Raw genomic sequence first — 17384 nt, forward strand, 5'->3', positions numbered from 1 at the left:
AGATTCTGGTGTATTTAGTGGTGGGTCATTTTTAATTAGACTGGGCTGGTAGGTAATAATTCTGAAACATGCATGGAATGGAACTAAAAGTGACCAACTGACTGCTATTTTAGAGTCTGAGTTAGGGCTTAGGTTACAGGTAAGGGTGACATTTAGGGTAAGGTTTATGGATTAAAACTAAGTTGCTGTATTTATTGACTAATAACCCTTCAGTTGATAGCACTTTACACTGCATGATCAGCAGTGTGTCTGCTATCTTCAGTAGATCAGCACTCTCCATCATCCTAGGCTATTTAAGGCACTTAATTTAATGCCCATGTGACCCATCCTGTCTACAAGCTGTAATGTCAGCACCCATCTGGCCACGGGGGCATTAAATTAAGTGCCTGCATTTAAATAGCTTAAGATGACTGTAATATCTAATATCTTCAGTAGATAGTACTTTGTGTCTGCTATCTTCAGTAGATAACACCATACACTGTAACTTATCGGTGGTATATCTGTTATCTTCAGTTGATAGCACTTCATACTGCATGATCAGCAGTGTGTCTGTTATCTTCAGTAGATAGCACCATACGGTACACTGTTATCTTCAGTTGATAGCACTTTACACTGCACGATCAGCAGTGTGTCTGTTATCTTCAGTAGATAGCACTATACGGTATGTAATCAGTGGTATATCTGTTATCTTCAGTTGATAGTAGTTTACACTGCATGATCAGCAGTGTGCCTGTTATCTTCAGTAGATAACACCATACACTGTAATCAGTGGTATATACGTTATCTTCAGTTGATAGCACTTTACACCGCATGCTGATCAGTGTGTCTGTTATCTTCAGTAGATAGCACTATACACTGTGTAATCATAGGTCTGTCTAAATATGAAATTACCCACTAATAAATGCAACAGAATCCATTTCACATGGGTCCATCTCCCAAAAGCTTGCAAAAAACATCAAATGTCACAGAATATCCAAGTAGTTGTGCTTCTGTGAGATTTTGGTCCTCAATTATGCTCCAGGAACAGCTGCTGAGTGCTCCAGGAAGAGCTGCTCAGAGCATGAATAATCTGGAGTAATATTCTAAGTCCAACATGCTCCAGGAGCATGTTTTGAATGCACAATGCTCAAGGAGCATGTCCAACATAATATGCTCCTGGAGCAGTGTGCATTCAAAACATGCTCTTGGAGCATGTTGGACTTTGAATATTACTCCAGATTATTCGCAACTGCTCTTGGAGCATAATTTTAGGCCAAAATCTCAAAGAGATTTTGGTCCTAAATTATGCTCCAGGAAGAGCTGCACGGAGCATGAATAATCTGGAGTAATATTCTAAGTCCAACATGCTCCAGGAGCATGTTTTGAATGCACAATGCTCAGGAGCATGTCCAACATGCTCCAGCAGCATGTTTGAATGCACACTGCTCCAGGAGCATATAATATGCTCCTGGAGCAGTGTGTATTCAAACATGCTCTTGGAGCATGTTGGACTTAGAATATTACTCCATTGGGCCAAAATCTCACAGGAGCGTGGAACAGTGCCTAATTTGCATGAATCAAAGGCTGTTTATGCAGGGGTAACATTTCTGAGTTGGTCAAATTTCGTTAGAAACCATGTCAATGTAGTCCTTGTCATAAGGATAATTTTAGGTTGACCTATCTCAGATGTACTGTTATAGTGGAAAAGGTCAAATGTCAAAATTTGGATTCCACAGGGGGAACACACATTTAAAAATTCTCTCACGCTGATTTTAATAAAAATGGTCTCAGATTGCTCTACTTGCAAAAACAGTTAGAAAAAAAAAGAAGTTTACCATATCTCTGGTGCTTTGTTACCTTAGTAACATGGGCAAAAAAGATCAAAATCAATTGAGTCCTGCATGTTGATATTGACCTATTTTGACCTATTGATACCTATAGAACAAAACATCCAAAACAATGTATTGGATGAAAAAAGGAGCATTTTTCAATTGTGGACACCAGTGGACCTCAAAATTTGACCTTTTTGCCTATAACTCGGGAACTGTATGTCGGAGACAGATCAAACTATACTTTTTCTGAAACCTTTTGATGAGAACAATACATTGATATCGGGTTTAACAAGATTTAACTAACTTCTAAATTCCAATTGTGTATCCAGAACTCAAAATGTTGTGTATGTAATAAATAAAATAATTCCCAAAATTTACTTATGCTTGTTTGTATTTGGTAGTTTTTTTGATAACTATGTACTATATCCATGTAGGCCTATACCTATGTATAAGGCTGTATCAAAATGATTATTACCCAAGTTTCAAGTACAAGTATGTACAAGACTGCAACACAAAATAACCCAATTGTGGATCAATATATAAACTTTTGTCATTTCAAGAGAATTCTATTTTGCAAATATCACAAATATTTGTGTATCAATCATTTTGATACAGCCTGTAGTATAGCCTCCCACATATAGTAGTTTTTTTTGCCAGAAATTGTTTCTTGCTCATCCCAATTTAGCCCTCCCCATGGCACATAAATACTGTAAAAGTGGACATTTTTACAGAACATTAATATTTGTGCTTTTCCCGCCCGCTTAACACACATGCCACGTAAATAATAAATGCTCGAATAATTATGTTCATTCATGTATAGGACTGCGAGAAAACTCACAAATTTAAAAAAGCCGCTATCCCAAGGTATTTCAAAACTGTCAAAGCACAAACACTACATGAGCTTTAATAGATTGCGTGAAAGTTCCCACATATGTCAAAGTTTACGTCACAGACCAGAAGTTTGTGGAATTTGGTAAATACGATAATAAATATCTGTTGTGCAACAAATTTAGATAAACAATTTTCTGACCATGGGTAGCAGAATGGTCGACTGTAGATCTGTTGGATAATGCTTTTTCAATAGGAAATGAACTTTACTGCTTGGATGATGTCACGATGAGGTCAGCATTTATTCCATATTGAAAAGCGTGTTCCGACAGATCTGCAGTCGACCAGCCTCAGCCTTGTAGTGATGGCTGGCAAAAGGAAATGGGGAAATGGTGCTTTATTGATACGCTTATGTACATGTATGATGAGGCAAAATAAATTCACACCAAAAAGCAGGTTATTGTTCAGGAAATTAATTCATTATTTAATAAATATAAAGTTTGTTGTACAAAAAATTATTGATCAGGATAGACTTCTTTAGAAAATATAAAGTTTGTTGTACAAAAAATTATTGATCAGGATAGACTTTCCCAATCAATCAATCAATTTTAATCAAACAGCAATACTGTTTCAAAAAGGTGCCCGTTTTACCACTAAAATTTTTGATTAATCAATATCTGATCATGATACAAGATACACCTTAGCTATATATCATTCAATCTGATCCACTCAAACCTATTGTTGCAATTTTATTGACACACTTTTTGTAAATTTGGGACCCCCCCCCCCCTTATAAATCATAACCCCCTAGGTTAACAGCCTGAGACTCCATCACTAGTTCCTATTCTAGAAAAATATAGCCCTTTTTGCTAAATGAAACATACCTAAATCCTAATCCTTTACTTAGTTCTAATGAAAGTCAAATTTTAATATTTTGGTCAATTTTTGGCAATAAGGGCCAAAATAATGCATGTTTATGGCATTTTTCATAGGCTGTGACAATCCGAAACCCAAAGACTTGTACTAAGACTAATTGCATTCTTTTTTTTAGAAAACAGATTTTCTGTTCTTTACCATAACCAAATAATCAACATTAACTTAAAATATTTTAATTATGAGCTCACTCTTAGTCTGTATTAAAGATTTTGAATACTTAGACTCCACCATGTCTTTAGAATTTGTGACTAAAATTGACAGAAAATATGGACAATTGCATGTTTTGGGCTAATTTCCCCTCAAATTGCCACAAAAAAGATTGACTTTATTGTTAGAACTAACTAAAGGATTAAAACAGGGGAATAACCAAACTATAGCAAAAATTGATAAATGGGGACAAAATTTTGGGGTTTGGGGACCATAAATAATCCTGGCTACACCTCTGGATTTATTAGGATTTAGCAATGTTTCAATTGGCAAAGATCTTGTCTTTAATTCAAAAAAATTAGTGTTGTATTTTTCTGGAATCTGGAGTAATTGCAACAGAATCCAATCCATTTCACATGCATCCATCCCCTAAAAGCTAGCTCACATAAAAAAATTAAAAAGTCTATGAAATTCCCAAGTAGTACCTACTTTGCATAAATCCAGTATGGTCACTTGTGCAGTGGTGAAATAAACTGAAATTTAAAGTTTTTTTTTAGAGTTCTAGGTAAAAAGGTGGAAAGTCATATTGCACACATACGTGATAGACACGCATACACCCACCCCTACACAGACATAAAATGTGTCTGAAGTTTGTAAAAATTAAATAAATAGATACATCAAAGTAAAGATAATTTGCATAGTTTTGTAACATAGATATACTAGGTCATGATGAGAGGAATACATTGGTATTTTTTTTTTTTTTTTGTATGACCAACATTGAAATGAAATTACACCCTCCTAATTTTTGTGTGAGCAAGATGCATGCATGGGAAATTATACATATCAAGGGTTCAGAACCAGAAAACCGTGAATGTGTCCCGCAACAGTGGCGTAGATTTCTTTTTGACGTGGGGGGAATTTGTCTTGAAGTATAGTGAATCCAGCAGTCCAGCACCTTTTGGCGACAAAAGAAGTTTATGGTACAAATGCGCGTGAACATTTTTGGCATATTGAAGCTAAACTGGTGACATGTGGTATAAAAGTGGAATACATGCACGCGAAACGCGCAAAAATTAGGGTTTAGGTTAAAATTACCAAATATGAGGTTAATTAACTCTCAGAAGTAGGCCTACTTTACCTTACCATAACGTAGGGGGGGGGGGGATTTGAACCCTTGCCCCCCATGAGAAAGGTAATTTACCTTTCTCATGGGGGCAGGGTTCAAATCCCCACCCCCCTAGTTATGCCACTGATCTTCTAGTGTTCTGGTGACTTGTGCTCATTTTGTGGAAGCAGGTGACTGTGGGTTAAGGCTTTCTGGCTCTCAAAATATGTCCTTTACCTAAGGCAGTCGGTGCCCCAGCCCTGCCTCTACATTATAAAATTATCTATCTGTGTTTGTGTGTGTTTTCTTCACTTTTGAGAAATTGCCTTGGTGCCCTTCTCAAATTTTCAACAGTTGCCATGATGCCCTCTTGAAATATTACAAAGTGCTTTGCTGCCTTGCCTTTTCAGTGAACATCTAAGGCAATTATCAACTTGCCCTAAAAAGTTGCCGTGCCCCTTCAGATCCTTAATTCGAGGGCTTAGGGCTGATGTCTCAGTTCCTGGGGGCAGGGTAGTTCAATTGGTTATTACTATGGAGGGTCAGTCACATCAGCGAACTGGACCAGGTCCCGGCACCAGGTCTACTTCATCAGCATCAGAAGCTTCCACGTCATTGATGGCCGACATAATCATAAGGTCCTGCATTTTAAGTCATCCTGGCTGATGTTGAAAAGAATGCAGCAAACAACAATGTATCACATGCACTCTCTAATACCACAAGCAGGGAAATTTTCTCTTGAGCTGATCAATCAGAACTCAGGTGGATATCCATGGTGGATCTATGACTCTGAAAAACAGAGAGAGAGAGAAAGAGAGAGGGGGGATTATAACCTATTTACAAAAGGTGTTGACATTTTCAGTATAACATTGGCACACACCATAAACAAGTTGACCAAGTACTGCATTTTTTGATTCACATCAAGCTTCTCAAAATAGGTCAAGTTAAAAATACCATTGAGGCCTATTGACCTGCACCTATTGCAACACATGGAAAGTGAAATATCCTAGATTTATTCATTAAATTGTTAAATCCTATCTTTATTTGAATTGTTGTATGAAAACAAACATTTTGATACACCTTTTGTCCAAATCAGAGCACTCTGATATTTTTGACCCCTTAGACCAAAAATGTGACCTTTGACTTTCTCTGCTATAACCTAGGAAGGGTACATCCTGTCAAACTAATAACTACTAGTATACATCATCAGATCGAGCAAGAAAGAGCTTGGAAGTTGGAAGTAGTACTACTGTCGCTGTAAAAAGCGGTCGTATATTTTTTAATTTGCTTGCAATGCAAGGATAACAATAAACAAAAAGTCATTAAATAAAAACATATATCATAGGCGATTAGGCGTAGATCCCGGGGGTGATAAATCCCCCCAATATTTTGCCTGGGGAATTGTCCATACAATCATCCCCCCAATGTTGACACCTGTTCTGATCAAATTAACCTCATATTTGACCATTTTAGCCCCCACAGTGCACATTTCTTCGCACTACTCAAATTTATTCCATTTTTGTACCATATTTCAACAGTTAAGCTTCAAAATGGCATGAAATTTTTCACTATCCGGATATAAATTCCATTTACGGATTAGTGATTACCCAAATTTAAGTTATTTATTTTTTTCGGGTTTGTAGTGGCCCTGGACCTAGAGCTAAATGCTAGGATAATTCATTGTTGACTTATTCATTCATTGAATTTGTATCAATTTTGAAATCATTAATAGAGTATGACATATGAGTACAAATTTATTCAAATGACATAGGCCTACATTTTTTTTTAAATAAGTCAGCCATGAAAATTGGATGATCCTAGCATTTAATTAGCTCTAGGTCCAGGGACACTACAAAGCCGAAAAAATAAATAACTTAAAAAATATGTTTGATACGGGTACCAGGTTACCCGCCGAAATTCACCTCAGGTACCCGAATACGTCATTACCCGATAGGTCACAGCCTTAAATTTCATTGTATTTGGTTTATTTTAAGGAGATAAGATTCATTCATTCATTCATTCATTCCGTTTACTGTTCAAATGAGTGATTCCCAGGCCTCCCTCAAGTAACTCCATGACACATCATACAGTGCTACAGACAAACTTGAGCAGAAAATATGACACAGGCATGCTTGTCTTCACACCCCCCCCCCCCCCCCCAAAAAACCATAAATAAATATATTACCTGTTGCATGTATTCTTTCTCTGCTTCTGTTTTGAACAGAAGTCATCATCCTTGATTTAAAGCATAGCAAGAAGTCCCTGCAGATGTTCATTCTCAACAGCTCAACTGAAATACAATGTACTGTCATCATGCTGGTTCTGGTTGACCATGATTATGCCTGTCGTTGATGATACTGTTACCTGTATTCATGAAATTTACAGGAAATTGAATATTAAATACATGGTAGTACACTCTGCACTGAATCCCTTTCAACAAAGAAAACAAGCTAAGGCACCGTTCACAAACACTTGTAAGGGGGGCTGATGCAAAAAGGGCCCCTGAAAATTGTTGACCCTCCTAAGGGGGGCCCTGAAAAAAATTACCACAAATTTTCCTGGAAAAATCTAGTTTATATGCTTTTCTATGGGGTTGACCCATAATTTTCATGTCAAAAAAGGGGGGCCTGAAATGTTTGAGGTCTGTAAAGGGGGGCCCAAATATTTTTCATGATGACATTTTTTTTTTTTCAGGCCCCCCCTTACAAGTGTTTGTGAACGGTCCCTAAAGATCGTCCAATTCACAAGATTTTTATCCCACAAAAAATACTTTGCAAATGTTGCTATCCGAGCCCTGAAGTGCATGAACTTACTTATTATTTTACACCCTGTATCACCTCTTTAGTTACTCATTGCATAGCTAACTAACTACAGACCACTTGACATCACTGTTTATCAACAAAGTCTATCGATATGCCCGAATGAGCCGCTACACTGTTCAATGGCTTTCCTGTACTATATGAAATGTGGCGGGCGATTTAAAAATGCAGGTGCCCTTAGCAGACTACGATGCGTACGCACACTGCAGGGCAAAGAACAATTGAAATTGCCATAATGCGCGCGCATACTGCCGGGCAATGACGTCAGATGCCAAGTGGTCTATACAATTTATTAAAGCTCATAGTGTAACCTGTAACAAAATTAGATTTCTTTTGAGTTGTTTCATTCAATACAAGTACTAAATAGCAAATGCAATAAATTATCAATTTCAAGTAAAACCAGGGTTTTTCATGATATCACACTATATTTTTCCTTACACACCCTGAATATCAACTTCCATTTTGCACAGTTGCATTGCTTGGAACATAAGCTTTCCAAATATGTATACTTTTGCTGTAAATGGGTCTGTAGTTTTAAAGATTTCAATAACTTTTTCTCATAAAATGAAATGAAACAAAAATAGAAGTAGGAGTATCAAAATTTAGTGAGGCCAAAGTAAATTGTTTGGTTGCCCTTTTTATGATTTTTTTGAAAATTCAGTTTGATCATTTTTGTGCAAATTTCTCGAAGTTGGTCGACATTTAAAAAAAATAAAAAAACGGCTCCTAGATATTTTTATCTAGTTTTAAAAATTAACAAAACAAAAAATTTTTTTGCCCAAGAATTGTTTTGTTACGTTGCACGAAAAAGAAGTGGACCAAAAACCATTATTTTGGGGATTTTGGGCCAAAAATGGCATTTTGGCCCAAATTTGACCTCACGTATAAACTTATCAAGTCTTTGCCATTCTAAATATGTATACTTTATATACTTCAGACCAACAATTAAGCAGTTATGAGACCAACCTTAAGGAAAAAAATGGTGTGTTTTTGGACTGAATTTAAATGTAAATACTTTGTGGTTTTTTTTATCAAATATGCATTTAATAGATAAAATGAGTGAATAACAATTATAAAATGTCCTTAGTACTGTCCAAATTTAAGGTTGATGCTTCTAAAAGAGTGATTGAAAAAAAAGCCCAAGCAAAATTTTTTGGGTCGGTCTCTGGAGTCTGAGGGCAACCTAACATTTTTTTTGCCTGATGAATCAAAAATTATGACCACCTCAAGACACATGGCAGTGATCGACATATGTGCATATTTGGAATTGCACATGAATTTAAACTCACTGAGTGTAGGGCCTACATGCCCGCATTCAGGTGTGACTTGTCGGCATGCTTGCGGCCTAACCGCATAAAAGCATTGACAATTGACATCACTACCAAACTTGAGGTGAACCAAATTTTACTATGCTGAGACTAGAGCTTGTCTGTGCATACAGACCATGTAGTTGTAGCGACTGTCTATTTTAGTGCAGATTTCACATCACCAAATAATGTCTCTTGTGGGATTCCATCCTGATCTGCGGTGTTTTTACATAAATCAATATTAAAAACCAAAAAAATTGTGCAGATTTTGGGAAAAATTTGTGCCAGGTAATAAATGTAGGCTTGAATCTAAGCATCTGCCAAGATTGGAAAAGATTCTGGGCTTTTATTCAGATTTTTCATGTATTTCTTAAACCGGCTGCTTCTATAGTGGGAATTCCAATTGAATGAACGCAGCTTTTAATAGCATGACGAATATTTGCGTACACTCCGCGATATACGCCAGCGTGTGCAACTGTGCGTGAGCAACGAGGAAGTGAATCTAACCATGCCAACGCACTCGTGATTGGTTAGCATTGTATCCAAGGTTGTGCGTTCGCGTTGTAGTTTGAAATACGCGATATATGATCGCGGTTGGATCGAGTACAGCTATTGAAAGCTGCGTTCATTCAATTGGAATTCCCACTATAGGTAAAATCACAAGTGCTTCTATTTTGAAAATTGGGTGAAAAAAGTGTATTGCATTTGTGGTCCGGTAGCTCGAAAATTCAATGGTCACCAATATATTTAATTTAGTTTGTTTACTTGCTTGTTTGTTTGTTAGTCAGGAAAACATCACTTTGAAAAATTGAGTCGCTTCGTAAGGTAGGTAGAGGCATTTGAATAGAGGCCATTTTGTACACAAAGTATAGGGAAATTTATTCAAGGGAGAGTACGTGTGTGAGCCTATACGGAAGACGTTTTGATTCAGCAAGTTAGACCTGTGGCAAACAAGTTTTGATTAGCACTTGCATATTGACTGATGATGTGTTTTTGATTGTAATTCATATAATTTATAGCTAAAATTGCAGAAAAAAGCAACATTTACTAGGCTACCAGTGCTAAGGTGAGTTATGGCCCGAAATTGGAGACTTGGAGAAATATCAGTATAGAGGCACTGTTAGGTCAATGCATGAACAGGTAAGCTTACCTTTTGTGGGTGTGTGTGTGTAGGGTAGGCTAAGCTTAATTATGACAGGCAGCCAAATTGGAGATGGAGTAAACATCGGTATGGTGGCCCTGTTATGTAACTGCCTGGATTGGGGGGGGGGGCTAGGCTAAGCTTATGATTTCACCAACATGATCAAAGACCCATGTAATTCAACACTTGTATAATTCGTGCATTTGCCTTTGTGGTCATGTTTTCCCTGCTGCTTCTGTCATATCTGTGTGTCTGTCTTGCTGTCTGTCATAAGTTTAGCCTGCCTACCCCCCCTACACACACACAAAGGTAAGTTTACCTGATCCAAGGCCCGTGTCATGAGCTCCAGCAGCCTTTATGTTTGTTTGTTTGCGTGCATTACCAAATTAACTTCATGTCTCAGACATTATAGGCCTACAGATTGGGATCAACATTGTCAAAATAAATTGATTTTAATTTGTTCCATTACATGTGCTATCTACAGTAGATAGCACATTATTTGAATTTGGCGCCAAGTTGAATTTGGCCCCAAAAATGTCAACTTGTGATCGGTCACTCAAAGTGAAGTTATATAATGTTAATTAGTATTAAAACTCTTAGGAAATTATAAAATCAAACATCTTGAGGTCCGTGAAGATTTCACATCACCAAATAATGTCTCTTGTGGGATTCCGTCCTGATCTGCGGTGTTTTTACATAAATCAATATTAAAAACCACAAAAATTGTGCAGATTTTGGGAAAAATTTGTGCCAGGTAATAAATGTAGGCTTGAATCTAAGCATCTGCCAAGATTGGAAAAGATTCTGGGCTTTTATTCAGATTTTTCATGTATTTCTTAAACCGGCTGCTTCTAGGTAAAATCACAAGTGCTTCTATTTTGAAAATTGGGTGAAAAAAGTGTATTGCATTCGTGGTCCGGTAGCTCGAAAATTCAATGGTCACCAATATATTTAATTTAGTTTGTTTACTTGCTTGTTTGTTTGTCAGTCAGGAAAACATCACTTTGAAAAATTGAGTCACTTCGTAAGGTAGGTAGAGGCATTTGAATAGAGGCCATTTTGTACACAAAGTATAGGGAAATTTATTACTATTGTGCACCCTGCATAGACTGTAGACAATGGTAGAGCTAAGTTCTATGCAGTGTATGGCTATTAGCAAATCTCAATCGATTATCATGGCCCCTGATCATGGTTCTTTCGGTATAGTAGCGATACTACCCAACACTTCAGGTAAAGCCAAACGAACAGGAATGGTTGTGCACATGCGGTTGCTTTAAGGGGTACTACACCCCTGGCCAATTTTGTGCCTATTTTTGCATTTTTCTCAAAAATTATAGCTCATTGGTGACAAGTAAGATATGTATATTATAGGGCAAGGACTACACCTACTGTACTGAAAATTAAGCAAGTAGTTATTGATTTATTGATCAAATATTGGTTTTCCCTCATTTTTTACTGTAACTCCACAACTGTTGTCTGTGCTGAAATAAAATGTCCATTGCAGTAGTTGTAGTCCTTGCCCTATAATATACATATCTTACTTGTCCCCAATGCGCTATAATTTTTGAGAAAAATGCAAAAATAGGCACAAAATTGGGCAGGGGTGTAGTACCCCTTAAAGCAATGTGTGATTTGCATCAAAAATTAAATAAATTCCTATATCTAAATGTCAGTTTTCATTGAATAGCTACTGATCACATTGACCCCTTTTAATTTCGAGCCAAACAAATGAGGTAAAACGGAGAGAGCGCAAATGAGGTAAAACGCCTACAGTGCGTGAATTTAGCTCACCCTATAATTATCATCATTATCGGGAGCTTCACACAGCTGATGGGATTCAAACAAGACATATTAAAGACAAATAGCAGGGCTTGCCGTTTAGATTTTAAAGGCGAGTGGTTATCACTCGCTAGCACTTGGGTATAAAAATAAAATAGAGCTTCGGTCTTAATACGGTATTTATGTATTTATGTTGAAAGCGCGCTAAAATGTGTGACTTTTTCCGCTTAGAGAGGGCACAGACTCGATATAATGCTGAAATGGCTGATTCGATGGCTGATTTTGAGAGATTTGCAGCGAGTGATATTTAGTGTCTATGGCGAGTGGAAAATCGCTCACTAGAAATCGAGTTTGGGCGAGCGGTGGCGAGCGAGAGTGATCGCTCACCTCAAACGGCAAGGCCTGAATAGTGATATACGACAGCGTTCAAGCTTTGACTTGCGTTTGGCGGACAGAATGGTGGAAACTTAAAGTGAAAGATATCCTACTTAAAGGAACATTTTCTAGGGTGACATTTTGTGCAGAAACTGAATCTGACATAAAAAATGCATAATTATCAACTTGAAAATTTCCCCCATAGCAATGTACAGGCATATTTCTGCCCGAAGTCCCCAATTTGGAGCAAAAATTGGAGCAAAAAAAATAAGTCCTTCAAAATGGGGATACTCAGGGCTAAACAAAAAACATGTTGCTCTAGAGGGAGGCATTGGTAAGGGCAACATGTCTTTTGTTTAGCCTCAAACCTCCCAATTTTGAAGGACTTATTTTTTTTGCAAAATCTGTGACTTTTTTCATGCCCTCAAAATCCTTAGGGGTGGGGGTAGCATTTTCTGTAGATCTAGCTTACTTGTTTGTTATATCACCATTTAGCTAATGAAATACTGAGCAAATAAACACTTAAAGCATCCCTATAGCTCATACCATTGTAGAGATATGGCGTTTTCAAATTGAAAATGATGCGAATATTGTGTATTTTTCTAAATCAATTGTCACCCGAACCCTCAAGTTTCTACCCCTGCTACAAAAATAAAGAAATATATGGATCCCATTCAATGCTTTTAATATTTTGTACCCTTGATACACAATTAGAATAGAAAATTAGGCACTATTTGATAGTTTTCATGTTCATATACTCACAGGAAATCTGCAAGTCAAAATTTTTGTCACCCCAAAATGGCCATTTTCGGCCAAAATCGGACCAAAAAATGATTTTTTTCTCAAAATCTATAAAAGATAGGGAGTTTTAAGTGCCAAAATCTGAAACTAGATGACATTTTACCCTTGGAAACATATAAACATTCAAGAATTTTGGTTCTTTTCACCCCTAAATACTTTTTTCACACGTGTGTCTGCCAAACGTAAGTCAAATCTTGAATGCTGTCATACACACAGTTTATGCGTCAAGTTGACGTACAGCGCCTACAATAATGTATAATCTTGCCAATCGTATTATTTATATCATGATTATTGATGGAGCTACACGCAGCTGATGGGATGTACAAACAAGACGTTCTACCAAGGTATATGCATACAGTTTAACATCACTTATTCAATGATTCAATATACACACGCAGGAGACGTATTTATTCAGTACTCGATCGATGAGCTCAGAATAAAACCGGGGCGACCCCAGGGGCGTAGCAAGAGCATCAGGGGCCCATGGACAAGGAGCAGTACGGGCCCTTTTAACCAGGGCGGGATTTAGCCTCATGCTTATGGGGCCCTGGGCCAGGCCACACTCACGTGCTGAGGAAGGCATCATGCACTCAAGTCAGTGGCCAAGTTTTGGTTTAACTAAAGGGGACTAACATATTTTGTTCAATTCAATTTCAGACTATTTTTGCCCCAGATCAACATAAATTTTGCAATTTGAATGCGCGCGAAGCGTGGAAAATTGTACAATTTTGCCTTATTTTGACCAAAAACATGCTGTTATTGGGGTTAAAAGAAAGATACACAGGGCAATTTTGGGGCCTCCAAAATTTGGGGGCCCAAAATTGCCCTGGACCCGGGCCCATCTGGCCCAATGGTATAAAAATCCGGCCCTACTCTCTATTATCAGCCCTTACTTAATTTTCGCTTTTGTGCTCGGGGCCCCTGAACCCTCGGGCCCATGGACTTCGTCCACCCTGTCCCCCCGCTTGCTACGCGCCTGGGCGACCCGGTTTAAATAAATGATAAATTTTAATGTAATTAAAGCACTCAAGTTCAGGCTTTATAGTCGTTCACAGGGCATGTACACCAATGGCCATTAGAATGGTGCAAAAAGTAGTAATTCAAAAAAAATTGAGGGCGTTGCTGTGGAGCAAATCTCACATTATGGCTTTAATACCTGTAGTGTATAGTTGGTTGCTTGATTCTTGAATTCTTTGGAGTCTTGTATTGTGGTGATGTGGTAGGGTAGTTTGTTCCAATCTTTAACTGTTCTTGGCCATAACGAATAATTATAGCAATCCTTGTTTAGGCCGTGTAAAATTAATATTTTGGTTCTAGTCCCCTTTCCTCCTCTTTTTTTGGGATTTGTCAGATTTTTTTTTTTTTTTTTTATAGATTTTTCAATTTTTTTAGACTTTGGAATGATTTATGAAATTTTCATACATATAAATAAGTTTATTAGAGAACAAGCATCACTTCCAAGTCTTTTTGTGAAACAATAGGGGGTTTATCCCTCAAAATATAAAAATTGAAAAAAAAAAAAAAGGGCCTCATCGTTTCCTCGAGCACTGTTGGAGAAGACCGAAAACTACTGACAATGCTAATTTTACATTGAAAAAAAAAAAAAACAAAAAAACACCTCCCTCCCTCATCAATTCATGAAAATCCTCTGGACGAGAACCAAAACATTAATTTTATACGGCCTTATCAACCAGCAGGGGCAGGAGACCCTCTCTAGTCTTGTGGAGGATGGTTAACCCACTGACATGACTGAACCTATTGGCTGTTCTACAATCTTTCAAAAATCACCAATCCTGAATCCTAGTATAGTAGATCTTTTTATTTTGTAGTCATTCATAATCATTACAACTTTTATTATTTCCTTTGTGAAAATGTATACTTTCATAATACTAATCATCATTGCATTGCGGCAGTCATATACATGTGACATGATGTACAGTCGGACATGACGGACTATTCTGTGCTGTGCCTGTACGTACTATGGGGTGAGTTCGCAACGCAAACTTAAAAAACCGGGCAAAACAGACACGTCATTTATCGGTATGACATTTTCGTATTGGTGCTGCCCTATTTAAGTTTGCACTGAAGTGCCATCTCAATTTTGGTGCGCCGAATTTTTATTTATTCTGGATAAATAAAAAAGTATTAATTACAATTTCAAGCATAGTTGTTTAGGCAAGAAGTACAAGAAGCTGCGTACTTAATATTATGATAAACATGCAACTATTTAAGCCACAGGAGCCTTGTATTTTTTAGTGCAAACTCTAATTGAAATCATGCAATGACGTTGCACTAGCTTTTTGTATACAGATCATCCCATACCGTACTAGCAGAGCTAAGTACGGTATGCCCGGGTTCCTCGTACTACTATGGGGTAGGCCTACTGACTGTACTACCATGCATAATGCATGGTATGCCAGGCGGCTTGGGCCCATGCATGCCAGGATCTGTGATGCATAGACGCCAGCCACTACCATGACTACTTGTAGAATAGTGAATGCCGTCGATTTCGCCGCGCATGGCTTGTTGCATTTCCATTATCATGTTATATTTATCACTTATTTATTTGTAAGCTTACATCGGGATGCACTGATGTATTGTACTGACATTTGACAGTGTCCCTGAATAATTTCATGATTTTATTCAGTTCGGTGAAATTTACTCAGTTGATTATTTGTATGTACTATCAGTCCCGGGTATCAGTCCCCCAGTGAATTAATCTGGAATATACATGATTATTACTCACAAAATTAAGAAAACATCATCCGATCTCCGGTTGTTCACGATCGCATCTCACTTGTAAACAAAGTGAAACTCCCACCTGCTCCCATTTCCGGCAAGAAATTGTAAAAATCGCGGGTGAAAGTGCGTTCGAATTTCGAGGTCACGCAAATCACACAAATTATTGAGAGGTCATCGGTGTGACATTGTCGTCAGAATTGAAAGGTGATAATGCGGGTCTCTGATTGGTCAATCGGCGAGTGTTGCACACCCTTCTCTATTTAATATGCGGAAATAAACACTACTTATGAATAATATATCATTTATCGATCATGAATATGCATGTTATCATGATCCGATTGCATCGTATCGTGTTTTGGGCGTTTACTACGTGTATATAGTGTCGCGAAAATCAGAAAAGTGGTGGCGTTTCGGAAGGATATTTTTCTCAGGGGGAGAGGGGCAAGTAAATGAATACCATTATAAAACGATCATTTACGGTGGAATTAACAATATTCAGTTTGTTGTGTCTTTTAATTATAAATTTATTAAAACATCAGAAAGAGTAAAAAAATCAGACAGATTCACACATAATATTTGTTAAAAACGTATTTTATTTCACACATTGTACAAATATCACAAACAATACAAGAATGCCTACAGCTCTTGATCAGTCTACAAGCCACCAGCAGAAGACTTCAAGCCCCCTCTCTTCACTTCTAACACTGACACCAAGCCATGTATCTTCATCGGCAATTTCAACAGCCACAGCCCTCAATGGGGTTACAAAGAAACCAACAACGATGGAGCTGCAGTTGAGGAATGGATAGACAAACACCAGCTGAGCCTTATTCATGATTCCAAAACGATTGTATTGGATCCAGTTCCCCAAACACAACACCGGCCAATTGGTATCCACGTTAACACCGTAATCTCACCAAACATAGTGCCTTTTCAGCGACGCTTCAATTACTAGAAAGCAGACTGGAACGGATTCACAAAAGAGCTAGACCAGAAGGTGAAGAGAATTACTCCAACTCCAGACAACTATGACACCTTTGCCCAACTAGTTTCCAAGACTGCTCGTAGACATATACCAAGAGGCTGCAGGGTGGAATACATACCAGGCCTTTCCAAGGAATGTGCAGAAGAATACCAATAGTATGTAACCCTGTTTGAAGCTGACCCTTTCGCCGAGGATTGGAAACAACAGCAAAGGGTGCGACAGTTATGGAATCCATCTCCAAAGAGCGTAATAAGACCTGGCATACCCTCATAGAGTCAGCAGACATGACCCGCAACAGCAAGAAGGCATGATCCACCATCCGCAAACTTCAAGGTGACCCTACAACAGCTCCACAGCAGCCCAAAGTCACACCCAACCAGGTTGCCCACAACTGCTCCTGAATGGAAGAAGTGGCAAGAAACATAAGACCAAATACAGCGGAGACCCCGGCTTCACCAAGCCCTTTACTATGCAGCAGATGGAAGCAGGAATCGTCAAACTCCAACCAGGGAAAGCAATTGGCCTTGACAACATCACAACTGAGCAGCTGAAGAACTTTGGTCCAGAGGCAAAGAAATGGCTTTTACAGCTCTACAACACCTGTCGTC

General features: G+C 38.0%; 1 long non-coding RNA gene across 1 annotated transcript; it reads right to left on the reverse strand.

Annotated features, from left to right (window-relative positions):
• Positions 1 to 4955: 4955 nt before the first annotated feature.
• Positions 4956 to 16010, reverse strand: LOC140145352 (uncharacterized). The gene is made up of 3 exons (XR_011858025.1): positions 15796 to 16010; positions 7013 to 7191; positions 4956 to 5616 (listed from the first exon to the last, which is right to left on the reverse strand). It is a non-coding gene; the product is annotated as an uncharacterized lncRNA (long non-coding RNA).
• Positions 16011 to 17384: the final 1374 nt, after the last annotated feature.

This window comes from Amphiura filiformis, unplaced genomic scaffold (genome assembly GCF_039555335.1).
Source record: "Amphiura filiformis unplaced genomic scaffold, Afil_fr2py scaffold_231, whole genome shotgun sequence".
In the NCBI taxonomy this organism is placed as follows: domain Eukaryota; kingdom Metazoa; phylum Echinodermata; class Ophiuroidea; order Amphilepidida; family Amphiuridae; genus Amphiura; species Amphiura filiformis.